This window comes from Medicago sativa, chromosome 7, assembly GCF_051527215.1.
Source record: "Medicago sativa cultivar Bolivia chromosome 7, Bolivia_mono, whole genome shotgun sequence".
Lineage (NCBI taxonomy): Eukaryota > Viridiplantae > Streptophyta > Magnoliopsida > Fabales > Fabaceae > Medicago > Medicago sativa.
This window is the reverse complement of record NC_140755.1, coordinates 8,720,547-8,728,665: the sequence shown is the minus strand read 5'-3', so window position 1 is coordinate 8,728,665 and position 8,119 is coordinate 8,720,547. Positions and strand designations below refer to the sequence as shown.

At 39.6% G+C, this 8,119-nt stretch overlaps 1 pseudogene; it reads left to right on the top strand.

Moving 5' to 3' along the window:
* The first annotated feature begins 255 nt into the window (after nucleotides 1–255).
* On the top strand, nucleotides 256–7,397 carry LOC146904015 (uncharacterized; annotated as a pseudogene).
* The last annotated feature ends 722 nt before the right edge of the window (nucleotides 7,398–8,119 follow it).

Here is an 8,119-nt window from a genome sequence, read left to right as displayed (position 1 = left end):
TTCTAGTGAAATCTCCTTGGAAGTGCAAGGGGGACTGGACTGCTTTCGGATTGTGGAAGGAACCAGTATAATTGCTTTGTGTCTTTCTTCTTATCCTTCTCTCTGTTTTATTCCACTGCATTTAGATTCTGTTTATCACTTCAGAAGCTGTCTCACTTAGCTTATGACTAGTGTGTTCAGTTTTTAGGAGAAACGAAGAATTTTTCAAAACACAATTCAACCCCTCTTCTTGTGTTTTTCTCACCTTCAGTGAGGATGTTGGAGACTTTCTTAAGGAATCATTCCCCTACTTTCAAAGGAAGATATGACCCTAATGGGTCCCATACGTGGCTCAAGGAGATTGAGAGAGTCTTCTGTGTTATGCAATGTACGGACGATCAGAAAGTGCATTTTGGTACCCACATGCTAGCTGAGGAAGCTGATGACTGGTGGGTGAGTCTTCTACCTACCTTAGAACAAGATGATACGGTTGTTACTTGGGCTGTGTTTAGGAGAGAGTTCCTAAACAGATACTTTCCGGGGGACGTTCGCGGAAGAAAGGAGATTGAATTCCTTGAGCTGAAGCAAGGTAACATGACTGTGACAGAGTATGTTGCAAAGTTTGTGGAGCTAACTAAGTTTTATCTGCACTACACCGCTGAGAATGATGAATTTTCCAAGTGTATCAAGTTTGAGAATGGTTTGCATGATGACATCAAGCGGGCCATTGGTTACCAACAGATCCGTGACTTTCCTGAACTAGTGAGCAGCTGCAGAATCTATGAAGAGGACACTAGAGCTCATTACAAGATTGTGAATGAGAAGAGAGGTAAGAGTCATCAAAGTCGTCAAAAGCCTTACAGTGCCCCTAATGATAAAGGAAAACGAAAAGTTAATGATGAGAAGAGGCCGCGAAAGAATGATGCCGCCGCTGAGATTGTTTGCTTCACTTGTGGCGAGAAAGGCCATAAGAGTAATGCTTGTACTAAGGATGAAAAACGATGTTTCCGTTGTGGCAAGAAAGGACATTCGCTTGCAGAGTGTAAACATGAGGATGTTGTGTGCTTTAATTGTAATGAAGAGGGTCATATTGGCTCTCAATGCAAGAAACCGAAGAAGACCAAGACTATTGGGAGAGTTTTTGCTTTGACTGGTACTCAGACAGAGAATGAGGATCACTTGATCAGAGGTACTTGCTATATTGATAATACTCCTCTAGTTGCTATTATTGATACTGGTGCTACGCATTATTTTGTTGCTATTGATTGTGCTTCTAAGTTGGGTCTTACTATGTCTGATATGAATGGGGAGATGGTTGTCGAAACTTTAGCTAAGGTTCGGTGACTACTTCTCTTGTTTATTTAAGATGTCCTTTGTCTATGTTTGGTCGAGACTTTGAAATTGATTTAGTTTGTCTACCCTTGAGTGGAATGGATGTAATTCTTGGTATGAACTGGTTAGAGTACAACCATGCTCATATTAATTGTTTTAGTAAGACGGTGTATTTCTCTTCTGCCGAAGAAGAAAGTGGAGCGGAGTTTTTGTCTACTAAGTTGGTGAAACAATTAGAACGCGATGGAATTTTGATGTTTTCTTTGATGGCGTACTTGTCTATGGAGAATCAAGCAGTGATTGATATGCTACAAGTGGTATGCGATTTTCTAGAAGTTTTTCCTAATGAAATTCCCGTTGTGCCCCCAGAGAGAGAAGTTGAATTTACGATAGATCTTATTCTGGGAACAAAGCCTGTGTCTATGACACCTTACCGTATGTCGGCTTCGGAGTTGGCTGAGTTGAAGAAACAGTTGGAGGATTTGCTTGATAAAAAGTTTATACGACTGAGTGTTTCACCTTGGGGAGCGCCGGTATTATTGGTTAAGAAGAAAGATGGAAGTATGAGGTTGTGAATCGATTATCGACAGTTGAATAAAGTAACTATAAAGAATAGGTATCCACTTCCAAGAATTGACGACCTGATGGATCAGTTAATGGGTGCGCGTATGTTTAGTAAAATTGACTTGAGATCGGGTTATCACCAGATTAAAGTGAAAGATGAAGATATGCAGAAGACAACTTTTAGGACGCGATATGGGCATTACGAATATAAAATGATGCCTTTTGGTGTTAGTAATGCGCCAGGTGTGTTTATGGAGTATATGAATCTCATTTTTCATGCATATTTGGATCGCTTGTGTTCATCGACGATATTCTGATTTACTCTAAGTCTGAAGAAGAACATACTGAACATTTGAAGATCGTTTTGCAGGTGCTGAAAGAGAAGAAACTATATGCTAAGTTGTCAAAGTGTGAATTCTGGTTGAAAGAGGTGAGTTTTCTTGGCCATGTTATTTCTGGTAGTGGTATTGCAGTTGATCCGTCTAAAGTTGATGCAGTATCGCAATGGGAGACTCCTAAGTCGGTCACAGAGATCAGAAGCTTATTGGGATTGGCAGGTTATTATCAAAGATTTATAGAAGGATTTTCTAAGTTGGCACTTCCGTTAACGTAGTTGACCTGTAAAGGTAAAACCTTTGTGTGGGATGTTCATTGTGAGAACAGTTTTAATGAATTGAAGAAGCGTTTGACGACGACCCCAGTTTTGATTTTGCCGAACCCGATGAACCTTTTGTGGTGTATTGTGATGCGTCCAAGTTGGGCTTAGGAGGTGTGCTTATGCAAGATGGTAAAGTGGTTGCTTATGCATCACGACAGTTGAGAAGTCATGAACGAAATTATCCTACTCATGATCTTGAATTAGCTGCAGTTGTATTTGTGCTTAAGATTTGGAGACATTACTTATATGGTTCGAGGTTTGAGGTGTTTAATGATCACAAGAGCTTGAAGTATTTGTTTGATCAGAAGGAATTGAATATGAGGCAGCGAAGGTGGCTTGAGTTGTTGAAGGATTATGACTTTAGGTTGAATTATCATCCGGGTAAAGCTAATGTAGTTGCAGACGCCTTAAGTAGGAAGACTTTACACATGTCTGCCATGATGGCTAAAGAGTTTGAGTTGCTGGAATAGTTTAGAGATTTGAGCTTAGCCTGTGAATTGTCACCTCAGAGTGTAAAGCTGGGAATGCTAAAGATCGATAGTGATTTCTTGAAAAGTATTAGAGAGGTGCAGAAAGTTGATGTTAAGTTTGTGGACTTGTTGGTTGCTAGTAATCCGACTGAAGATAGTGACTTTAAGGTCGATGACCAGGGTGTGTTGATATTTTGAGGTAGAATTTTCATTCCTGACAATGACGAGATGAAGAAGATGATTCTAGAAGAGAGTCATAGAAGTAGCTTGAGTATTCATCCGGGAGATACGAAGATGTAACATGACTTTAAGAAGTTGTTTTGGTGGTCTGGAATGAAACGTGATGTGGCACAATTTGTGTATTCTTGTTTGATTTGTCAGAAGTCGAAAGTTGAGCATCAGAAACCTGCTGGATTGATGACACCTTTAGATGTGCCAGAGTGGAAATGGGATAGTATATCCATGGATATTGTGACGAGTTTTCCCAATACTCCTAAAGGGAATGATGCCATTTGGGTGATTGTTGATAGATTGACGAAGTCGGCTCACTTTATTCCGATTAATATTAGTTTTCCTATAGCTCAGTTGACAGAGATTTATATTCGAGATATAGTGAAGCTGCATGGTGTTCCTTCGAGCATTGTGTCAGATAGAGATCCAAGGTTTACCTCTAGATTTTGGAAGAGTTTGCAAGAGGCTTTAGGTTCTAAGTTGAGGTTGAGTTCGGCTTATCATCCTCAGACAGATGGTCAGTCGAAAAGGACGATTCAGTCGCTAGAGGATTTGTTGAGAGTCTATGTACTTGAGCAAGCTGGTGGAACTTGGGATAATCACCTACCATTGATATAGTTCACATATAATAATAGTTATCATTATAGTATTGGAATGGCACCATTCGAGGCTTTGTATGGTCGGAGATGCAGAACTCCGTTGTGTTGGTTTGAGTCAGGTGAAAGTGTGGTTTTAGGACCAGAAATTGTTCAACAGACTACTGAGAAGGTAAAGATGATTCAGGAAAAGATGAAAGCGTCGCAGAGTCGACAAAAGAGTTATCATGATAAGCGTCGAAAAGACCTTGAGTTTCAAGAAGGAGATCATGTATTCCCAAGAGTTACTCCCATGACCGGTGTGGGTCATGCATTGAAGTCAAAGAAGTTGCCTCCGAAGTTTATTGGTCCATATCAGATATCAGAAAGAGTTGGAACGGTGGCTTACCGAGTGGGTTTACCACCGCACCTTTCGAACTTGCATGATGTGTTTCATGTGTCGCAACTTCGGAAGTATGTTCCGGATCCATCTCATGTGATCCAAAGAGATGATGTGCAAGTCAGAGATAACCTTACGGTTGAGACCTTACCGGTGAGGATCGAAGGTCGTGAAGTGAAGAAGTTGAGAGGCAAAGAGATACCTCTTGTGAAGGTCGTTTGGGACGGAGCGACTGGTGAAAGCTTGACATGGGAACTAGAGAGTAAGATGTTGGAGTCTTATCCAAAGTTGTTTGCTAGAGGTAAATTTTTGAGGACGAAAATTTTTTAAGTTGGGGAGAGTTGTAACGCCCGTCGTAATTATTTAACTATTTTAATGAGTTTTAGCATATATTTATATGATTTATATGATTTATGTGACTTATATGATTTATATATATGATTTATGAGATTTATGTGAGTTATAATGATGGCGTGACTTATTTTATTATTAAATAAAATAAGATTCGAAAATAAAATAATTATAGAGAAGTGGGGCTGTTTTATAAATTTAGAGAGTTTGGTGGTTTTAGAGGAAATAGAAAAGAATAGAAGAGATATAAATAAGAGAAGTTAGGTAGAAAGACACAGAACGTACGTTTTTAGTGAAAAAGGGAGAAAAAGTCAGAGAAGAGGAGACGACCTGGAGAGTGCCGATTTCATCTGCTATAAGGTAAGGGTGAGACTAACTTTCAGTAATATTAAGTGTATGATTCTGAAAATTAGATTTAACATGACGTAGGTTGAGATTGTGAGGATTGAGGATTAGGGTTTTAAGAGAGAATTTGATGATTGGATGATGAAAACTTGTTGAATTGATGTAGAAATTGTGTACAGACCTTAGAAAATCCATAGGGTGATTATTAGGAGCTGTTTTGAGGTTAGAATCATGAGATTAGGTGAAAACTTGAGAAAATCAGAATTCTGCCCGAGCCTGACAAACATCGCTCGCCTCGTGAGCAGTATCGCTCGCCACTGCGAGCCAACCTAGAGAGCTCGCCTCGCGAGCATAATAGCTCGCCACTGCGAGCAAGTCCAATGAGCTCGCCTCGCGAGCAGATTAGCTCGCCACTGCGAGCAAGTGCATTTTGTGAGTTCCAGAGAGCATGTTTTGCTCACCGATGCGAGCACACCCACTCGCCTCGCGAGTAATGCTGTTAGTTTCCCAAAATTGTTTCCCTTGCGATTCTTTTCGCACATGTAGTTAAGACATAGTCTTGGGGTATTAGATGGAAATTATTTATAAACATTATGTTGTCCAGAGAGCTTATTTTAAGATGACTAAGGTTGATCATTAATGAGATATTGTTATGTATGTTTTATGTGAATAATGTGTGATGTTTGAGATGTTGTTGATATTCCTTGGTTGTTGTTATATTATGATGTTGCTTCTGTACTGCCATGTTGCTGTTATTACTAAATTAAGCTGCATGAGTCGATCTAAGATGTTGTCTCAAATGTTGATTACTAATGTCATGAGGTTGTATAAGTTGGTCTAAGTTGTAAGTTGTATAATGTCGTCCAAACTCTTGGAGTCACATAAGATGCTTAAGATGATTAAGCTGTTCAAGATGTCTAAGTTGTAAGACGTTGAGTCCATTTGCATACTCATTAAAGTTGGGGACTTGATGCCCTGGAGCCATTGCTCAACCCACGTTGGGGGCTTGATGCCCTGGAGCTTTTGCTCAATTAAGTTGGGGGCTTGATGCCCTGGAGCCTATTTACGCTCATATATGTTGGGGGCTTGATGCCCTGATTTGTACCACATGCATTTGCATATTCAAGATGATTTAAGATGTTAAGGGTTGCATAGTCGAGTCGAGTGTATTTGTCGAGTCAAGTGTTAAATTGTCTCATGAAGTTGATGTTGAAGTCGATTATGGAGTTGTTTATGTTGATGATGATATGATGCTTTATGTTATGTTGATGAATGATTATGATGTTATGATTTGTACGTAATTGTTATTACGATATATTGATATTGTATAAGTTGTTAAATATAATTAATGAATTATATGTTTAATACTATTGTTTGTGAAATCTCACCCCTTCTACTTGAAAATGTTGCTCTTCGTATGGGTAACTTGCCGGTAACCAAGATTAGAGGCGGTCGTGAGTGGACTCCTCACACGTGTGTCTTAGGTGCTCTGATACGTAACGGGACGGGAATTATGCTACTGTTTTCTGTTCCTTACGAATTGCTTTGAATTTTTATGAAATAGATGATGAACAAAGACTTTGTGAGATTTTTATGATGAGGTCTGCGTGCCAAATACTTTTATGATGTTGAACCAATTCCGCTGCGAAGTTTTAAAGATTAAGTTGAATAATTTTTGAAGGATAAATTGTTATCTATTCTATTTTACGATATCTAAGAAGTGTAGCATTCCGTTTATGATTGAAAGATACTCTGATTTATTATGAAATTTTTATGTTGGGAAAAACAGGGTGTTACAAGGCGTGGAGTTGGAGGAGGCTGTGGGCGTGGGAGGAGGAGATGATGGAGGAATGTAAGCATCTTCTTAATGATATTGTTTTGCAAGTCTGATATTTCTGATAGGTGGCAGTGGAACCCAGACATCCAAGGGGGTTACACTGTGAGCGGTGTCTATCACATTCTGACTACTCCGAATGACCCCCCAACGGTTAGAATGAATGATCTTGTCTGGCATAAGCAGGTTCCAATGAAGGTTTCCATTTTCGCTTGGCGGTTGTTGCGGGACATGTTGCCAACCAAGACTAATCTTGTCAGAAGACTAATCTTGCTGGTTGAGCTTCCAAATCCTGTAAATGCCGATATATTCAAGAAATACTTTGTCTAAAAGATGAAAAGAACAGCGTGGTAGGTCGAAAACCCGAAAGGGCGGCCTAGGCAAAAAGGCGATTCCTGGTGGATCGAAAACCCGAAAGGGCGATCCAGGCAAAAGTTAGGGACCAAAAAACAATGAAAATGAAATAAGCTCGCTGAGATTGTACGCAACTCAGGCAAAAATGAGCGTCTCGATGAACCGAAAACCTGAAAGGGCGGTTCATGCAAAAATGAGATTGAAAATGAAGAGACAAGTAACTATATCTGGCAAGTCACCATCACCCCTTGGGGCATTTGCAACTGTCAACAATTGTCTTCATCAGAGGCTTCTGTACCGGTGAATTCAAAATTTCCATTAAATGTAGGGGTCATCGTGTTCAATGTACCACCAACCAATAAAATTACCATTTTCCAAGCTTTGTAAATCCGTGGAGTTATGCCCTTGGCTGACTTTCACTCTTCCACATCAATTTGAGCCTGTGCTTTTGTTTGAAATTCTACTTTCCTTCTATTTTCAATGCTATGTACAAAATATTTTCTTTCCATTTGATAATGTCAATGTCTGAAACGAACATTTTTGAAAGTTGAAAAATCTTTTCCTGTCTATTTTGAAAATAAACCTGAGCAACAGGGTACATTCAAGTGAAACATGCATGAACAAATGGGTGTCAATGTTCATTTCAATACATGTTACCAGCAGGTTGTTCCTCAAGATGATCTGTGGTCAATGGCAAGAATGAAAAAACAGAATAAGAATGAAAAATGAAAATAAAAAGCTCGCTAAGTCGAAAACCCGAAAGGGCGGCTTAGGCAAAAAGGAGCACCCCGCTGGATTGACAAACTTGTGAAAGTAATTCAGGCAAAAATGGGGCAATGAAGAGAATGAGTTCCCGGTGAATCGAAAACCCGAAAGGGCGGTTAAGGCAAAAACAGGATTGAGAAGTAAAAAAAATGAAAAACAGAATGAAAGAATGAAAAATAGAAAATGGAAGATGATATGAAAAGCATTGACCACAGATGCGAACATCCAATGTTTACCCAGCACTGACGCGCCTAGCAATGG